Source organism: Sus scrofa, chromosome 14, assembly GCF_054392235.1.
Source record: "Sus scrofa isolate SSC_HxYL_T2T_F1_AM1 chromosome 14, Sscrofa_HxYL_maternal_Yorkshire_Landrace_v2.0, whole genome shotgun sequence".
NCBI lineage: Eukaryota > Metazoa > Chordata > Mammalia > Artiodactyla > Suidae > Sus > Sus scrofa.
This window is the reverse complement of record NC_139396.1, coordinates 86,396,390-86,416,167: the sequence shown is the minus strand read 5'-3', so window position 1 is coordinate 86,416,167 and position 19,778 is coordinate 86,396,390. Positions and strand designations below refer to the sequence as shown.

Genomic DNA, 19,778 nt, shown 5'->3' with positions numbered 1-19,778 from the left:
AAACAATATTTACATGGGAAAGAACTAAAAACTCTCCCACCTTAGCTCATGAAAACACTGGAAATAATTGTATATCCTATACTAGTGTAACATTTAGTGCCTTCCAATCCCTCAAATTTAGACAGATGTTCTCTTCATGTAACACTTTTAAAGGGCACCAGGAGTTCCCCCAGTGGCACAGCAGAATGAATCCAACTAGGAACCATGAGGTTGCGGGTTCGATCCCGGGCTTCTCTCAGTGGGTTAAGGATCTGGCTTTGCTGAGAGCTGTAGGTCGCAGAAGCGGATGGCATCTGGCCTTGCTGTGGCGCAGGTCGGCAGCTGCAGCTCTGATTGGACCCCTTGCCTGGGAACTTCCTGGCTGCGGGTGTGGCCCTCAAAAGACAAAAAAAAAGGAGCATCAATATGTGTCAGAGTTGTACCCAAATACTTTAACAAAGAATGTTATTTGACTGAATTTGTATAGATTTATGATATTTTTATGAAGATAATTTTTAAACAATTTTTAAAGGCATGAGCAGGGAGTTAAAATGTGACACTGCTCGCTCATTATGGGTTTTTTGGGGGGGTTTTTAATGCAAGAAGTAGATTTATTAAGATAGGATGCTTGTGAAAGATACAAGCAGGCAGGCAAGGCGGCTCTTTTTTTTTTTTCATTAGTGTTTAAAATAGCAAAAGTAAGTGTTTCAGCTCGCTCAAGTGACAGTTTTAATCATTCTCCTGTTCTCAGCAGTCACACAGGATAAAAATTTGGAGGGTAAGGTAGGAAATATCACTAAGCACTCTAAAAGAAAAGGTACAATTCCACAGGGGGGAAAAAAAATCTATACCCCACACAACAGACAAGAACAATAAAGGCTTAAAAAAAAAGCTGAAATGATAATCAGATACAAGACTTCCTGTTAAGTCTTGGCTGGTTAGTTTGCCTGTCAACCATTTACTTCTGAAGCTCAAAATCTAATTTTATAATACAATCACTGATAAGCTTATATACAAAGGTCACTCTGAGTAATTTGACCCGTAGATTCTATTTCTCACGTTCATCTTCAAAATCATTCCAGAAATAAGCAGAAATAGATCTTTCTAAATGAATTAAAATTGCACTACACTTGCCATCCTAGAAAGGTTTAATTTTACAAATGGCAGTGGACGATGAAGATAATTATCTTTTCCTCAATATCCAGATTTAATATGCCTAAAGCACAATAAAATTGTTAAGCTCAGGTTAAACAAATAACTAAAAACTAACTCCATCTCAACGCTGGGTTCAATTACTCTCCCTCCATTCTCCGGTTGTAACTATTTGAAATAAAGATAGCAGCTTCGGAATTTGAGTATAGCCGGCCTTGAAATACCAAGACTTCATCTACAGAGACCTCCAGGTCTTTAGAGGAAGCAAGACGTACAAGTTATTAGGTAAAAATTGACTATAGGATTTAAAAACACACGTTTCTAGCTGTAGGCTTTTCTTAGATATCTACTCTTTACCAACTCCATGGTATATAACAACCACCAAGCATAAAAACAAATTAAAACAAATCCAAGTTCTCTCGGGCTATATGCCTTGGCTAAGTCTTCCTTAAAGCTCTAGGTGGGCTAGGGTCACAGGCACAGACGCAAGCCTGAGAAGACCCACAAGTTAGTTCATCCAATCGGTTTCCAGGGGCGTCCTGGGATCAGGAAGAGGTTCGGGTACCTGGCCCAGGTGCGGCCTTGCTTTCCACGCCCGGAGGCGAGGGCAAGGCGCACCAGGGACGGGGGGAACTGCAGGGCCGAAGGCCGAGCCTGGCACTCGGCAAGCACTTGGCAACGTCGAATGCGCGGATTCGGCTTCAACCATGACCTCAAAGCCTCCTCAGCCGCCCGCGACCCCAGGCTAAAATTCCGAGGCCAGAGCAACCCCAGCCCGGCCGGAGTAATCCTGCCAGGGTTGGGCTCCCCCAAGCCTCGCTCTCATGACGGACCCCGGCGTCACTCACACGCCCAGGCCCCAGATAAAGGTCCCGGCTGGCCACACGCAGACCCTTGCTGCCCAGGGCCCAGCCTCCTAATTCTCACCCGGTTCCTTAACACTCCCCCTCCGAGGCCCGCGAACCTCCCCTGCCAACTGAACGCCCCATAAGCATGACCCTGACCCCAGCGACTCTACCCAGCTTATTATCCCGCGACGAAAGCGGCGGCAGCGGCTACCACGTCAGCGTCGCTCTCCTTAAGCTCCCAGAGCCAGCTTTGAAAAGCTAAGTGCGAGCAGTTTCAAACTCACCGCGCTAAAGGGTCCTGGATCCACCAATCAGGTAGCCCGTAGACTTTCAAAGGATCCAATCAGAGCCCAGCTGCTCTTGGGCTGGACCTCCTGGGTGGCTAGAGCGCGAAAGAAGGAGGAAACGGCGGCTGGAGAAAAAGCAGGAGGGCGGGCGCCAACTGAGTGTGAGCGCAAGCGCTGTCTTCCATTCCAAGAAAGCGTCGTTCTACTGTTTCAAGTCATCAGAAATCTACTGTTCGCCAGGGGTTGGCTTTTTTCCCCTCACAATACTGGCACATTTAAAATTTATTGTACTCAAATACCTCATCAGAAAAGTGATAACACACTTAATCTAGATCCCATTACTTTCACTTAAAATTCTTAAAGCTAGCTCACATTTGTGTTTTTCTAAATTAATAACTCTCAGGCTGGGCCAAAGGACATTTCAGTTACCTCAAGGAAATAATAGAAAACTCAAAGATGTCCTGATCAATGTAAAGAAAAACTTTATATCACACACACACACACATATACACATTGGACTTTACTATTTTTACATTACACACATGTTGACTATGTTATGTTTTTAACCTCACTTTTTAAACTTAAATTATTTTGTCTATTTAAAATGTTATTTAAAAACTAAAAACAGGGAGTTTCCGTTGTGGCACAGGGGAAATAAATCCGACTAGTACCCAGGAAGATCCCTGGCCTCACTCAGTGCATGGAGAATCCAGTGTCGCCCTGGCTGTGGTGTTGGATCCACGTTTAAAACATTTTTAAAATATTCTTACATGAGAATTATAACTTTATATTATAAATTATAAATAAAAAAAGAGTTCACATTTCTATGAGGGAAGAAAGAGATCTAAATCATACTTTAAATAATCCAGTGTCCCAAAACTCTTTCATTGCCTTCCACCATATCCTAAAGAGGAAGTTCTGCACCTGAACACCATTCTTAAGTCCTTAGGGAGATAAAAGAGCAAAATAGAATAAGGGATAAGAGTCTTTGCACTGACCCTAATGGAATGTAGGAGAAAAAAATCATTACCATGACCTCTACAGTTATATGTTAGATGACTCAAGTTAGGCTAAGGAAAGGAGCTAGTATACCACAGGCATTTATGTTTTTAATACCTTATTATGCAAGGAGCAGCATCTGTCATCCGGCCCTATATATGGCACAAACCCTCAGCCTTGGAAACTTTGTGCTCCTGGGTATCAGAGGCAGAGCATTTGGGATTCATGGTGGAGATAGGGGGTTGGGAAATCTTGGCCTAAACCTAATAACCTTTAAAACCTATTTCTAAAATTTCAAATTCACATTTTAAATGAAAACTGCCCCTGGAGAAAAGCTCTAGAGAAGAAGACTGCTTTCTGGTAGTTTAGTGTACTAATTTTACCGAATAAATATATATATCTTTCTCTTGGGAGGCCTAAGCAAGAGATTCAATTTGCCTCATCTAAAAACAGCTAGTAAATCATTACAAACATTTTACATTCAGCATAAAAAAGACCACAAGCTTCCACAACTCTGACGCTAGATTTGTATTTAAATTTAACTTGGCTATCTTTCCTTTTGTGTGTGCATGGCTGGTGTTTTGGAGGTTTTGTTTGTTTTTTATTATCTTTCTTTCTAAAGTTTCAGGGGTCATTGTAAATTCAGGCCATCATCTTAGCAAGTACAGTTTATTATCCAGGGTCAGCTTCTCTTCAGTGTCTCTCTCTCTCTCTATCTCTCTCTTTCTCTCTCTCTCTCTCACACACACACACACACACACACACCAGATACATTTTCTGCTCTAAGTGTTGGGGGGTGGGAGAATTACTTAAAATTACTTGAAATAAAAAATTACTTAAAATAAAAAATTACTTAAAATTCGCTTCTGGCACTGATGTTATAACTTATGCTATAAGGTGATATGAAAACATAAAGGAGGAAATAACTAATTCAAACAGAGGATGTGACATTTGAAGGGACACTGGAGAAGCCTGTGACATCTGAAGGAACACTGGAGAAAGAATTGTGGGATGGGCCTTCCAAGCAGAGGAAATAGCCTGAGTAAAGCACTGAAGTTTGCTCATGTAATTCAAGGTGCTTCCATCAGAGGGTGTAGGGCTCTTTAGGTATTAAGCAGGGAAAGGAATTTGGAGTCAGAAGCTTTTTTCTTTTTTTTTTTAGTTTTGAAGGCCGTACTTGCAGCATATGGAAGTTCCCAGGCTAGGGGTCTAATAGGAGCTGCAGCTGCTGGCCTAGGCCACAGCAGTGACAAAGCTGGATTCCTAACCTGCTGAGCCACCAGAAAACTCCAGTTTTGTTTTTGTTTTGCTTTTGTCTATTTAGGGCCGAATCCAGGGCACATGGAGGTTCCCAGGCTAGGGGTCCAATCGGAGCTACGGCTGCTGGTCACAGCCACAGCCACACCCACAGCAACTCAGGGTCCAGGTCTCATCTGCAACCTACACCACAGCTCATGGCAACTCGGGATCTTTAACCCACTGAACAAGGCCAGGGATTGAACCCATGTCTTCATGGATACTAGTCAGGTTCATTAACCACTGAGCCATAACGGGAACTCCCTTTTTTTTTTTTTTTTTTCTTTTTAGGGTCCCATCTGCAGCATATGGAAGTTCCCAGGCTAGGGGTTGAATCGGAAGTGTAGCTGCTGACCTATGCCACAGCCAGAGCAACTACGGATCTGAGGTGTGTCTGCAACCTATACCACACCTCGCAGCAATGCTGGATCCTTAAACCACTGAGCAAGGCCAGGGATCGAACCTGTGTCCTCATGGATGCTAGTCAGATTCGTTTCAGCTGAGCCACAATAGGAACTCCATTTGTTGCATTTTTGATGGTAGGCATTCTGACAGGTGTGAGGTGGTTTTGATTTGCATTTCCCTGATGATTAATGATGTTGAGCATCTTTTCATGTGCCTGTTGGAAAGAAGTCTATTCAGATCCTCTGCCCATTTTTCAATGTCATTTTCTGTTTTTTGTGATTTTTAAATCTAGTTTCTTTCACATATGAGCTGTTTGTACAACTACTCTAAGTTTATGTCTCACAACACAAGAATTATAGGAGATTCTAATTTGCATAATGCTAAATATCGCAGATCCCTAAAATTGTCTGCTGCATTTATAATTGTTCATGCTGTGTTCACGAGTGTGTTCCTGATACAAGCTCAGTTTGGATGAGGTAGTAATAGGAAGCAGTATGGAAAGTGCTCTCTTTCACCGACTTCCACCATATCCTTAAAAGAGATTTCTGCACTTGAACATCATTCTTTTTTTATAATTTTTTTTTTTTTGGTCTTTTTTAGGGCTGTACCCCCGGCACATGACACTTCCCAGGACAGAGGTCAAATTGGAGCTACAGCTGCCGGCCTAGACCGCAGCCACAGCAACACAGGTTCTGAGCTGTGTCTGTGACTTACACCATAGCTCACCACAATGCCGTATTGTTAACCCAGTAAGCAAGGCCAGGGATTGGACCTGCATCCTTGTAGATACTAGTCGGGTTTGTATCTCTTGCCCTGTATCTTCATTCCCAGATGCCAGGAGAGTGACCAGAATAGGTGGAAGGCATTGTCCTGGAAGTTTTTCCTGGATTAGGACTGCTGGCGGTAACTTGGAAGTGCTGTGGATAAAGAATCCTAAATTCAATGTATCCTCAATTCAACATCTCCTGACCTGAATCTCAACAGTGTTTGTGGTCCTGGCAACATCACTGGACAGGGGGGGAAGTGTGACTGACTGGGAGTTGAAGTGGAAAGAAACAGAAGCTTTAACAAACTGTTTAAAATATCTTATTTTATACTTTTTTTTTTTTTTTTTTTTTGGTCTTTTTAAGGCCGCACCTGCTACACATGGAAGTTCATAGCTAGGGGTCAAATTGGAGTTGCAGCTGCCAGCCTACACCACAGCCATAGCAACACCAGATCTGAGCCACATCTGCAACCTGCACCAAACTTTGCAGCAACGCTGGTTTCTTAACCCCCTGAGCAAGGCCAGGGATTGAACCTGAATCCTCATGGGAAGATACTATGTCGGGCTGTTACCTCACTGAGCCCTAACAGGAAATCTCCTTATTTTATACATTTCACAAAGACATGACCATGTGACCAGGACCCTCTCTCAGAGCCCTGGAAGGGGCCTATGAAAAGGCAGGACCCTGACACCTAAGGTTCATTAGATTCAAGATGAATCTAACCCTGAAACTGGCAGACAATTTTATACATATTTGGAGCTAGGGGAAATGATCACGGCTGTCATTTTAGCTGAATAACTAAGATATTTTTGATACTTTTTATGAATTCCTAGCGTTCCTTAAATTTTATCACAATACTGCCTACGTCTACAATATGCCCTCTGCCAGAAGTAAAAATTTATAGTAAGAAGTAAGTCTTTAAATCTTTAGCTTTGCAAAGTCACCTCAATAAGTCAAGGCAATGGAGGAGTTCCCATCGTGGCACAGTGGAAAATAATCTGATTAGGAACCGAGGTTGCGGGTGTGATTCCTGGTCTCGATCAGTGGGTTAAGGATCAGGCATTGCCATAAGCTGTGGTGTAGGTCTCAGACACAGCTCGGATCTGATGTTGCTGTGGCTGTGGCACTGCCCAGTGGCTGTAGCTCTGTTTGACCCAGAGCCTCGGAACCTCCATATGCAGCGGGTGCGGCCCTAAAAAGCAAAAAATAAAAAAATTTTTTTAAAAATCAGGGCAATAGATCATGACTAGGTCTCTCATCGAGATAAGAAATTTATTTAAAAATTCGTATTTTAGAAGTTCCCACTGTGGCTCAGTGGTTTAAGGATCTGAAGTCGTTTCTGTGAGGATGCTGGTGCGATCCCTGGCCTCACTCAGTGGGTTAAGGATCTGGCATTGCCACAAGCTGCAGCATAGGTCAAAGATGTTACTCTGATTCTGTGTTGCCATGGTTGTGGCCATAGGCCTCAGCTGCAGCTCTGATTCAACCCCTAGCCCAGGAACTTCCATATGCCACAGGTGTGGCCATAAAAAGAAAAAAATGCATATTTTAAGAGTGTTTTAAAAAATGAAATTCTTGGAGTTCTGTGCTGTATCAGATTAAGGATCCAGCTTTGTCTCTGCCATTGCTTTGGTTGCTGGTGTGACCAAGGGTTCATCCCCTAGCCCAGGAATTTCCACATGCTGCCAGTGCAGTCAAAAAAGTAAATAAATAAATAAGCTCTATTATAACTCAATAAACTGTCATCTGGAATTATACAGGCCTGGGATTGTACATTATGAAATCCTCTGCTTCATGTTAAATGTGTATTAAATTTGAGAAATTTCAAAAAAGCAAAGTTACAATAACATCCTCTTACTGCTAAAATGACACGAAACAAAATTGACTCTGCCCTTAAAATGAAGCACAAGGAAGTTCCTGTCATGGCTCAGTGGTAACGAGCCCAACTAGTATCCAGGAGGATGCAGGTTCGATCAGTGGCCTTGCTCAGTGGGTTAAGGATCCAGCGTTGCTGTGGCTGCGGTGTAGGCTGGCAGCTGCAGCTCCGATTAGACACCTAGCCTGGGAGCTTCCATATGCTGCAGGTGTGGCTCTAGAAAAAAAAGAAAAGAAAAGAAAATGAGACACAAGAAGCTCCTGCTATGGCACAAAGCCATGGGCAGAGTCACTGGAACACTGAGACACAGGTTGATCCCCAGCCAAGCCCAGTGGGTTAAAGATTCAGGGTTGCCACAGCTTCATTGTAGGTCACGATTGCAACTCAGATCTGATCCCTGGCCTGAAAACTCCATATGCCTTGGAGTTTTGGGTGGCCAAAAAAGAAAAGAAAGAAAAGAATTGGGGTCAGGGCCTTGGTTGTGTGGCAGCGGGGCTGAGTTGGGTCAATATCCCCAAGTAGCCTCTGTCACTTTCTCCTGCAGTCATTGTGTTCCTCAACTAGTCTAAGAATGGCACAGGCCATCAAGCCTTCACTCGTTATCCTCAAACTTTCTCCTGAAGGAAGAGTATTTCAAGTGGAATATGCCATTGACTCTATCAAGATTGTTTCTATAGCCATTGGAATCCAGGCAAGAGAATTACTCTTCCCTCGCCACTCCTGGAGCCCAGCAGCACTAAGGATATTGTAGAGATTAGTGCTCATGTAGTTGTGCCCTAAGTAGGCTAATTGCTGATGCTAAGACTTTAATGGATAAGAGTTCCCTGTGGCCTAGCAGTTGAAGGATCAGGCACTGTCACTGTTATAGCATGGATTTGATCCCTGATCTGGGAACTTCTGCATGCAGCAGGTGCAGCCAAAAAAAAAAAGGCTTTAACTGATAAAGTCTGAGTGACACAGCACCATTAGTTCACCTACAATGAGACAATGACATTGGAGAGTGGGACTCAGGCTATGTTAAATCTGGCTCTAGAGTTTGGAGAAGATGCTTATTCAGATGCCATGTTTTGTCCCTTCAGAGTAGCACTGTTATTTGGAGGAGATGATGAAAAAGGACCCCAGCTGCTTCATGTGGACCTATCTGGAACCTCTGTACAGCATGATGCTCCAGCAATTGGCCCTGCTTCAGCAGGTGCCCAGAGCTTCTGGCAAGGACTTTACCAAAAGTCTACGACACTGAAAGAAGCCATCACTCATCATCCTCAAACAAGTAATGGAGGAGCTGAATGCAACTAACAGTGCAGCCTGGCCAGAATTCCAACATGTCCACAAAGGAGGAACTTGACATGGTTATCAAGGACATTTAAGGAAGTGTAATCCTCAGAATTTCTCAGGGAAATTTCAGTTCTCCTAGTTGCCCTTAACATCTTTTTTTTTTTTTAATGGCCACGCCTGTGGCATATGGATGTTCCCAGGCCAGGGATAGAACCTGTGTCACAGCAGTAACAATCCCAGGTCCTTAACCCAGTGAGCAACCAGGCAACTCCACACCCCTTAACTTTTATTTCCAGCTCCAGTTCCTTGGGAACTCTCCGGTGTATGTGCATTTTTCAATGATGTCTGTGAGTAATGGTAATTCTGAAATAAAGAAAAAAAATTGTTTTTCTTTTTAGGGCTATACCTGTGGCATATGGAGTTTCCCGGGATAGGGGTTGAACTGGAGCTGCAGCCGCAGGCCTTAGTCACAGCCACAGCAATGCCAAATTTGAGCTGTGTCTGAGAACTACATGGCAGCTCATGGCAACGCCAGATTCTTTAACCCACTGAGCAAGGCCAGGGATTGAACCCGCATTTTTATGGATACAAGTTGGACTCTTAACCCTCTGAGACATAACAGGAACTCTAAGAAAAAAACTTTTTAAATGAGATGGAAACTTCAAGCCTTGTAGTGCCCGAGGGCCTCCCCAGAACATCAGTTGTCTGGCTCTTGTCTGTGCACCAGGTTTATTTGTTTGCTTGCTTGCTTTTTAGGGTTGCACCCAAGGCATACGAGGTTCCCAGGCTAGGGGTCACATCTGAGCTACAGCTGCTGTCCTATGCCACAGCCATAGCAACATCAGACCAAGCTGCATCTGCGACCTACACCATAGCTCATGGCAATGCCAGATCCTTAACCCACTGAGCAAGGCCAGGGATCGAACCCACAACCTCATGGTTCCTAGTCGGATTCCTTTCTGCTGTGCCACAATGGGAACACCTGTGCACCAGTTTATACCAGTGATGTGAGAGCGAAGTAAACAGCAAATTAAATACTATTGGCTCCACTCACCAGATACTGGAATTTCTTCTGTTAGTACGGAATCATTCGGTGGCTAATAAAGATACAAAGATGAATTAGATAACTATGCTCATTGAGCTCGACAGGAAGGTCTGGGATAAGAAAAAAATGCACCAAATAATTATACTTCTTTTATGCTAACTAATTAAACATAACCCTTCAGCTAGTGCTTTGAGCCAAGTACTGAGGGACTATAAGATAAAGTGGAGTTCCCGTCGTGGCTCAGTGATTAATGAATCCGAATAGGAACCATGAGGTTTCGGGTTCAATCCCTGGCCTTGCTCAGTGGGTTAAGGATCCAGCGTTGCCATGAGCCGCGGTATAGGTCGTAGATGCGGCTCGGATCCCAAGCTGCTGTGTCTGAGGTATAGGCCGGCAGCTACAGCTCCTATTTGACCCCTAGCCTGGGAACCTCCATATGCCAAGGGTGTGGCCCTAGAAAAGACAAAAAAGAAAAAAATATATATATATATGATAGTGATGTTACATTCAGATAAGACAAAAAGAGAAGGCTAGCTGTTGTTTCAATAACCTTGGATAAGTGAAGAAGCTCTTACTATGCCCCAAGCACCAGCTTAAATAATGGGCATGCAAACAATAATCAAATGTAAGCTCCAGAACTTTGGAGTACAGATGGGGAAACATACAAAATAAAAAAATTTTTCGGAGTTCCCATCGTGGCACAGTGGTTAACGAATCCGACTAGGAACCATGAGGTTGCGGGTTCGGTCCCTGCCCTTGCTCAGTGGGTTAACGATCCGGCGTTGCTGTGAGCTGTGGTGTAGGTTGCAGATGCGGCTCGGATCCTGCGTTGCTGTGGCTCTGGCGTAGGCCTGTAGCTACAGCTCCGATTCAACCCCTAGCCTGGGAACCTCCATATGCCGCGGGAGCGGCCCAAGAAATAGCAACAATAACAACAACAACAAAAAAAAAGACAAAAAAAAAAAAAATTTTTTTTTCAAAGAGAAAAATAGAGCTTTTTATTTAACAAGACACGATAAAATCCTTTCTTACCCCAGTAATAATTTTTTTATTTCTTAAACAGCTAATCCCTAACAACACATTCAGTTTTTTTCTTTAATGACTGCACCCATGACATATGGTTCCAGGGCTAGGGATTGAATCCTAGCCACAGCTGGATCCTTTAACCCACCGTACCAGGCCAGGAATTGAACTCATGACTCCAAAGGACCCAAGGGTTGCAGTCAGATTCTTAAGTGACTGCACTATAGCGGGAACTTCTAAACCACATACTCAAAATGAGAGGTAACAGGAGGGAGAGACAAGAGACACTGTCCTGGAGTTTCTGCTATGACACAATGGTATTAGGGGGAGCTGTGGCACAACGGTATCAGGGGTGTCCTGGGAGCACTGGCACGCATGTTCTATCCCCAGCCCAGCACAGTGAGATAAGGATCCAGCACTGTAGCAGCTGCGGCGTAGGTTGCAACTGTGGCTCAGATCTGATCCCTGGCCTGGGAACTCTATATGCTATGGGTGCAGCCCCAAAATAAGACAAAAAAAAAATTGCTATGGGGTCACAGGAGAGAGGGGAAAAACTAGGGGGATGGGCAGATCAGGAGTCATTCGTTAAATGATATAGCCCTGGGTTGGGTTGGGAAGGAAAGCTGGTATAGGTTTCAATGGGAATTGAAAGAGAGGAACCCAAGGAGAACAGCCAGACAAAGGGAACAGCATATGCAAGAGAGGGCATAGTGTCAGAGAAGTACGTGGCTTGTGTGAAACTGATGAAGGGAGCTTGATAAAGCTGAGTAAAAGTGTCTTGGAAATCATTCCTGAAATATAAGCACAATTTTGGCAAATAGAAACAGGAGAAGGAAGTTGTTGGGGTGTAATTGATGCCATGGGTGGCAAGGTGGGCAGAAAGGAAGAACAGGGGGCAGGTTTGGAGAGCTTCCAGAGGTGGGAGGTAAGGTGTGACAGGAAATAAAGGGATAGAAGAGAGGAAAGGAGAATGGAATTCGTATTGCGAAGGCTTTTGGAAGTCACTGTGGAAGCTTACCAGCAGCTCTCCAAACAGCCCAAAGGGAAGGATTAAAGGTTTTTTTCATTTGGTTGAGCAGGGGAGAGATAAGATCACATTACCCCTTTAAATTAATTAATTTGGCAGTACTTTTCAGAAAGGATTAGTGTGGGGAGAGGAGCAAGAGTACCAGTTAAGGCATTCTCTTTTGGTAAGGCATTTCCTTTTCAAGGAAAAAGAACGAAGAAACAAAGGAAAGGAAGAAACTAATGGAGACTCCTGTGGTACAGCTAGTTAAGGATTCGGTGTTATCACTGCTTTGACTCAGGGGTTGCTGCTGTGGCGAGGGTTTGATCCCTGGCCCTGGAACTTCCATATACCTCAGGCATGACCAAAAACAAACAAACAAACAAACAAGAATGCTAGTTAAAAAGTAACTCCCTCCAGGAGTTCCTGTCCTGGCACAGGGGAAATGAATCAGACTAGGAAACTTGAGGTTATGGGTTTGATCCCTGGCCTTGCTCAGTGGGTTAAGGATCTGGTGTTGCCATGAGCTGCGGTGTTAGGTTGCAGACACGGTTCAGATCCTGCATTGCTGTGGCTGTGGTGTAGGGCAGCAGCTGTAGCTCTCATTGGACCCCTAGCCTGGGAACCTCCTTATGCCATGGGTGGAGCCCTAAAAAGCAAAAAAAAAAAAAAAAAAAAAAAAAAGTAACTCCCTCCAGGAACTTATCATATCCAAGGCTAGGACCAACTCTATAAAGCTGAAATTTATAAAGCTCTTTATACACGTGTGTGTGTGTGTGTGTGTGTGTGTGTGTGTGTGTTTGTCTCTGTCTGTGTTTAATCTTGAGGGCAGTGCTGTAAGGATATTATGACTATAGTGCCACTAGAGGGTAGTAGAGACAAATTGGTAAAATAGATGTACCCTCCTACTTGCTAGAAGCCAAGTATTTTTCTTCTTGTCTATATTTTGTAATGGTTGTAAGCTTAATTCAGTTATTCCATGGCTAAGAAAAAAATATGACAATTACATTTAGTTAGTTGTACCTCTAGACAAATTAGTAAATTCATAGTACCCATTTTCAGAAGGTGATAATAGCTGTTAGCAAAGACCAGAAAAGTTGGCATTTACCCTCTTCACAATAACCAATATCTCATTATGGCCTTGAATGGAAACTCTTTTTGATTTTTTTATTTACTTATTTATTTGGTCTTTTTAGGGCCGCACCCTCAGCATACGGAAGTTTCTACGCTAGGGATCGAATCGGAGTTGTAGCTACTAGCCTATGTACCACAGCCACAGCAATCCCTGCCGTGTCTGCAACCTACACTATAGCTCATGGCAGCGCCAGATCCTTAACCCACTGAACAAGGCCAGGCATCAAACCTGAATCCTCATGGATGCTAGTCAGATTTGTTTCAGCAGAGCCATGACAGAACTCCTGGAAACTCTTTTAAAATTGAACCAAGAGGGAGTTCCTGTCGTGGTGCAGTGAAACAAATCCGACTAGGAAGCATGAGGTTTCGGGTTAGATCCCTAGCCTTGCTCAGTGGGTTAAGGATCTGGCAGTGCCGTGAGCTGTGGTATACATTGCAGACTCAGCTGGGATCCTGCATTACTGTGGCTGTGGTGTAGGCCAGCATCTGTAGCTCTGATTAGACCCCTAGCCTGGGAACCTCCATATGCCGTGGGTGCGGCCCTAAAAAAAAAAAAGACAAAAAAAAGTTTATAAAATAAAAGATTTTAAAAAAATTGAACCAAGAACATTACATACAAGTCTCTTACTGATTAAAATAAGAAGGAGGAGGAGAAGGACAGAAGAAAAGAAAAATTAAGTCCAGTGTATTCTCTTAGATAATTTAAGTTAGAAGAAGCATATTTTGGATATACATTTTTACAGATAGTACCCTAAAATGTATATTGTTTTGCTCTATATATCGCTTTGTATATGTTTTATACACATACATATACACATCCTTTTGAGAAGTAGCACAGCACTGAAGAGCTATAATACCTATATGTTTGTTTGTTTTTATAAGACAGTATTTCCTCCAACATTATTTTATCATAGGGAAAGTTTTCAATACGCATAAAAACCACATATTTGCAAAAATTTATTATGACGTTTTCATAATAACAGGCATTTAGAGCCAACCTAGAAGTCTAATAGGGAAATAGTTACATGGGTAAAATGATACTTCTCTTAATCAAAATACCATACACCCAGACACATACACTATGATTGCAAGTTCATAGAAACATGAATTTATATTAGAAGGAAATAGACACAGCTGTTCTCTTACTGTAATGGGATGTGTAGTAATTTAAAAACATTTCCATCCAACTAGTTTTATGCTATTTTTTACAATGACCACACTCTAAAAGGGAGTAAGATACTGCTGCTAACATTTTACTTACAGTTTCAAGATACTGCCATTTAGCTAACAAGTCCTCACAGTGCCCAAATCACTGTATATTAAACCTCTCATCAGAACAACTACCTTCAATGACTTTATCTTTTTTTTTTCCCCCACGGAAAAAGAACGAAGGAAAGGAAGAAACTAAATGGAGACTCCTAGAATGAGTGTGTCTACAATCAACATACCTCTAGAGTGAAATACAGTGTTTGAAAGATTTATAAATAACTTCCTCAGAAGCTTAAGAAAAGGAATGCAGGAGTTCCCGTCGTGGCACAGTGGTTAACGAATCCAATTAGGAAACATGAGATTTCGGGTTCGATCCCTGGCCTCGTTCAGTGGCTTAAGGATCTGGCATTGTTGTGAGCTGTGGTGTAGGTCACAGACACAGCTCGGATCCCGAGTTGCTGTGGCTCTGGTGTAGGCCTGTGGCTACAGCTACAATTAGACCCCTAGCCTGGGAACCTCCATATGCCATGGGAGCGGCCCAAGAAATTGCAAAAAGACCAAAAAAAAAAAAAAAAAAAAAAAAGAAGAAGAAGAAGAAAAGGAATGCAAAGAAGCCAGCAGTGGGGTTCCCTGGTGGCCTAGCAGTTAAGGGCTCACCCTTGTCACTGCTGAGGCTCTGGTTCCATCTCTGGCCCAGGAACTTCTGCACACGGCGACAGGGGGGTGGGGTGGAGGGGTGGGGGGGGTGGGGGGGTGGGCAAAAAAATAATAAAAAGCTAGCAGGAGTTCCCCTTGTGTCTAACCAACCCTACTAGTATCCATGAGGATGCAGGTTCAATCCTTGAACCTGCTCAGTGGGTTAAAGATCCAGCGTTGCTGTGGCTGAGGTGTAGGCTGGCAGCTACACCTCCGATTCAACCCCTAGTCTAAGAAACTGGGAACTTCCATATGCTGCAGGTGTAACACCCCCCTCCCCCAAACAGAAATGTCAAATTAAATGAGTCTGTACTGTGACAGTACCGTTGTGTTACTAAGGATCAAATAGGCAGATACTTCCTAAACTTGTTCAGTCACGAAAATATCTAACTTGGACATCCTCTCCCATCTTTTACCTTTTTTTTTTTAGGACTGCACTTGCGGCATATGGAAGTTCCCAGGCTAGGGGTCAAATCAGAGCTGCAGTTGCCACCCTACACAATAGCCACAGCAATGCAGGATCTGAGCTGTGTCTGCAACCTACACCACAGCTCACGGCAACAACTGATCCCTGAACCACTTAAGTGAGGCCAGGGATGGAACCCACATCCTCATGGATACTAGTTGGATTCATTTCCGCTGTGCCACAACAGGAAATCTAAAGCAGCTACTTTTGTTGTTCTTGTTGTTGTTTGTCCTTTTCAGGGCCGCATCCGTGGCATATGGATGTTCCCAGGCTAGGGGCTGAGTCAGATCCGAGCCGCCTCTGCAACCTACACCACAGCTCACGGCAACGCTAGATCCTTAACCCACTGAGCCAGGCCAGGGAGCAAACCCATGTCCTCATGGATGGTAGTCAGATTCGTTTTCCGTTGAGTCAGGATAACTCCATCCTCTCCCATCTTAAAAAATAAAATAAAGCTCTAAAACTAAATATAAACTCACCTTTATTTTAACGACTTCTACTAAACACTTGCAAGGCAATACTCATAGCATTTATAAGATAATAACGTTAAAACTGATGGACTCTTAGAGATCATCTAATGAGAAATCACAAGAGGGTTAAGGAGATTAAATGTTATGATTGCCCTGTTTTCAGAGCTCCAAGAACTTATTTGCTTTGTTATTTAAGTTCCAGATAATAAACAGTGTAACTTTGTCAGTAAGTGGAAACACCTAAACATGTATTAACATATGTATGTGTGAGTGTAGATAAATAGATTAAGTAAATCAGTTTAAATGTTTTGGTATGACAATAATAGCTACAGACTTAAAATAACATTCAGACTTATGCCCTGAACTGTGCTAAGAACTTTAAATGACCTATCTTTAAAAATGCGATAATTCTTTTGGAGCAGATTTAGCTTCAAAGGAGGAAACTAAGATCTAGAGAGGGCAAATCATTTGCCCAGTGTTAGACAGCTGTTAAGAGGCTGGAAGCCAGGATTTTCTGACTCCAAAGCCCGGCTTCTCTACTACCATGAAATCTTCCGCTTATGTGAAATAAAATAAATATGACTTCAAAGATGATAAATTATTGGAAATGTTATTAACACTAATTTTGGTCAACAGAAATTATATGTTTAGTCCTTATACTGGCATATTTAAAGGATAATTTCATTCACACTAGCATCTCCTTAAAGAACAGTAGAAATGTATCATTTTCTTTAAATAAGAATGTGATTAAACAAGGTTGAATCACTGGTTAATAGAGTATATAAAATAGTTGTTCATTATTCATAGAACGCCACGATGAATAGCTTCAGATGAAAGGGGATGGAAAAATTCAGAGCTCATTCTCAAATAGCTACAGGTCTAGCTTTTCTCTCATTACTAGGATTCTCCACTCAACACATCTGGATATTTTCAGTGTTTTTGTGGGTGTAGGCTGGTGGTGCCTTAAGAATACAGAAACAGATTAATGGTTCCTGACATACTTTCATGGCTGGTGCATTTTTGGCCATCTTGAATCATACAATTATTAATGTATAGTAATAATGCAGTAAGCACCTGTGCAACCATAACCCAACATCAAAACTGGGAACTTAGGAGTTCCCGTCGTGGCGCAGTGGTTAACAAATCCGACTAGGAACCATGAGGTTGCGAGTTCAGTCCCTGCCCTTGCTCAGTGGGTTAACAATCCGGCGTTGCCGTGAGCTGTGGTGTAGGTTGCAGAAGCGGCTCAGATCCTGTGTTGCTGTGGCTCTGGCGTAGGCCGGTGGCTACAGCTCCAATTAGACCCCTAGCCTGGGAACCTCCATATGCCGCAGGAGCGGCCCAAGAAATAGTAACAACAACAACAAAAAAACTGGGAACTTAACAATAGCTTACATGTATGTGATCCTCTTTGCACCACCCTGTTCCACAACCACCCTAATCAGAGCTATCCTGAATCATCATTCCTTTGCTTGTACTTTTATTTAGTTTTATCTTATCTGTACAGTTTGTTTTTTTTTTTTTTTCAGCTGCACCTACAGCATATGAAAGTTCCCACGCTAGGAATCAAATCCAAGCTGCAGCTGCGACCTATGCTGCAGCGGTGGCAATGCTCGATCCTTAACCTGCTGTGCTATAGCAAGAACTCCTATCTGTACAGTCTTAAAGGTATGTGTATATGTTTCCTCTCAACTTTTTATTGAAATTTTTCGTGATTTTAGTTTTTATTTTTGGCCCATCCTGCTGGCATATGGAGTTCCTGGGCCAGGGATCAGATCCAAGCCACGGTCGTGACCAAAGCTGCAGCTGCGGAAACCCTGGATCGTTAATCCACTATGCCAGGCCTGGGATTGAACCTGTGTCCCAGCGTTCCCAATACACTGTCAATTCCATTGCACCACAATGGGAACTCCAAAGGTGTATTTTTTTTCCCCCTTTGGCCGAGCCCACAGGATGCAAAAGTTCCCAGGGCTGGGAGATTGAACCTGAGTCACAGCAGTGACAATGCCAGATCCTTAACCTACTGAGCCACATGGGAAATATTAAAAAATTTTTAAACCTACAAAAAAATTAAGAGTAATAACAAAAAACCCTCTATACCTTCCCTTAGATTTACTGACTGTTATCACTTTGCCAAATTTGCTATATCTTATCTTCTCCCTCCCTTCATTGCTCCCTTTCATTCCAGGAAATGTCGAGGGGAGGGATGGGGAAGCACTGGGCAATCTTGTTGGTCTTCAGGCTGTTTTCTCTACCTTTCACATCCTCAGTTCTCCTGTGCTGCCCTCTGGTCCAGCACTGTCCCCCAGTCTGTTAGTGACTTCCAGTTGTTTGGTTTGAGATGACAAGAAAGCAAACTCTGTGCACCTGGAGACAGAGACTTGTTATCTCTGAATCCACAAGAATGAGGTCCAGCCCATGATAAAGGTCTGATAAATAATTCTCTATTGAGGAGCTCCCATTGTGACTCAGTGGTACATGAGCCCAACTAGTATCCATGGGGACCCAGGTTCGATCCCTGGCCTCGCTTAGTGGGTTAAGGATATGGTGTTGCCATGAGCTGTGGTGTATGCAGGTCGCAGAGGTGACTTGGATCCCACGTTGCTGTGGCTGTGGCGTAGGATGGCGGCTACAGCTATGATTCGACCTCTAGCCTGGGAACTTCCTTGTGCCATGGGTGCAGCCCTAAAGAGACAAATAATAATAATAATAATAATTCTCCAGTGAAATAGTGATCAATGAAATGAAGGTGGGACAAAAATGATGTTTATATATTGACTACGTACACGTTGGCTATTTAACCAGACCAAAGAGAGAAGGCAAAGCTATATGGGGAATTTGAAAAAAAATTTAAATTTATTAGGTTATTTTAAAGAAATAAATTATTTGGTTCGTTATTCATACAGATCAAAGTCAGATAAGAAGCATTTATTTGTTATACATACATAATTTTGTGTGACGTCTATGAGGTATTCAGTATTTTTGGCAAAACTTTATCTTTTGAAACTATTTTATTTACTTACTTTTTGTCTTTACTTTCTTAATTTTATTTTAAAATATTTTGTAGAGGAGTTCCCGTCATGGCTCAGTGGTTAACAAATCCTACTGGGAACCATGAGGTTGCGGGTTTGATCCCTGACCTCCCTCAGTGGGTTAAGGATCCGGCATTGCCGTGAGCTGTGGTATAGGTTGCAGACACAGCTCGGATCCTGAGTTGCTGCGGCTGTGGCAGAGGCTGGTGTCTACAACTCCAATTAGACCCCTAGCCTGGGAACCTCCATATGCCATGGAGTGCGGCCTTAGAAAAGAAACTCCATTTTAAAAGACACATTCTAGAATTCCCTGGTAGCTCAGTGGGTTAAGGATCCAATGTTGTCATCACTGCTGTGGCTCTGGTCACTGCTTTGGTGCGGGTTCCATCCCAATAATGAGTTAATTTTTGATGTGTTAAATGGAGGGAGAGGAGATAAATTAGGAATTTGGGATTAACGCATACACAATACCATACATAAAAATAGGTAAATAACAAGGATCTACTGTATAGCACAGGGAACTATACTCAATATCCTGTGATAAACCAATGGAAAAAAATACGAAAAAGAATATGTATATATATATCTGAATCACTTTGCTGTACACTCGAAACTAACACAACATGGAGTTTCCATTGTGGCTCAGTGGTTAACGAATCCGACTAGAAACCCTGAGGTTGCGGGTTCGATCCCTGGCCTCGATCAGTGGGTTAAGGATCCAGCGCTGCTGTGAGCTGTGGTGTAGGTCTCGGACACAGCTCGTATCTGGCGTTGCTGTGGCTGTGCGGTAGGCCAGCGGCTACAGCTCCGATT

General features: G+C 43.0%; 1 protein-coding gene and 1 pseudogene across 9 annotated transcripts in view; one reads left to right on the top strand and one right to left on the bottom strand.

Annotated features, from left to right (window-relative positions):
* CDK1 (cyclin dependent kinase 1) overlaps window positions 1-2,412 on the bottom strand; it is a 158,734-nt gene extending 156,322 nt beyond the window's left edge. For 5 of the 9 annotated variants that reach the window (XR_014825568.1, XR_014825567.1, XR_014825566.1 and 2 more), the window contains exon 1: window positions 2,150-2,245. The gene's annotated coding sequence lies outside the window, so the exon portion shown is untranslated. 9 annotated transcript variants of the gene reach the window in all.
* On the top strand, window positions 2,125-8,976 carry LOC100152879 (proteasome subunit alpha type-5-like; annotated as a pseudogene).
* Window positions 8,977-19,778: the final 10,802 nt, after the last annotated feature.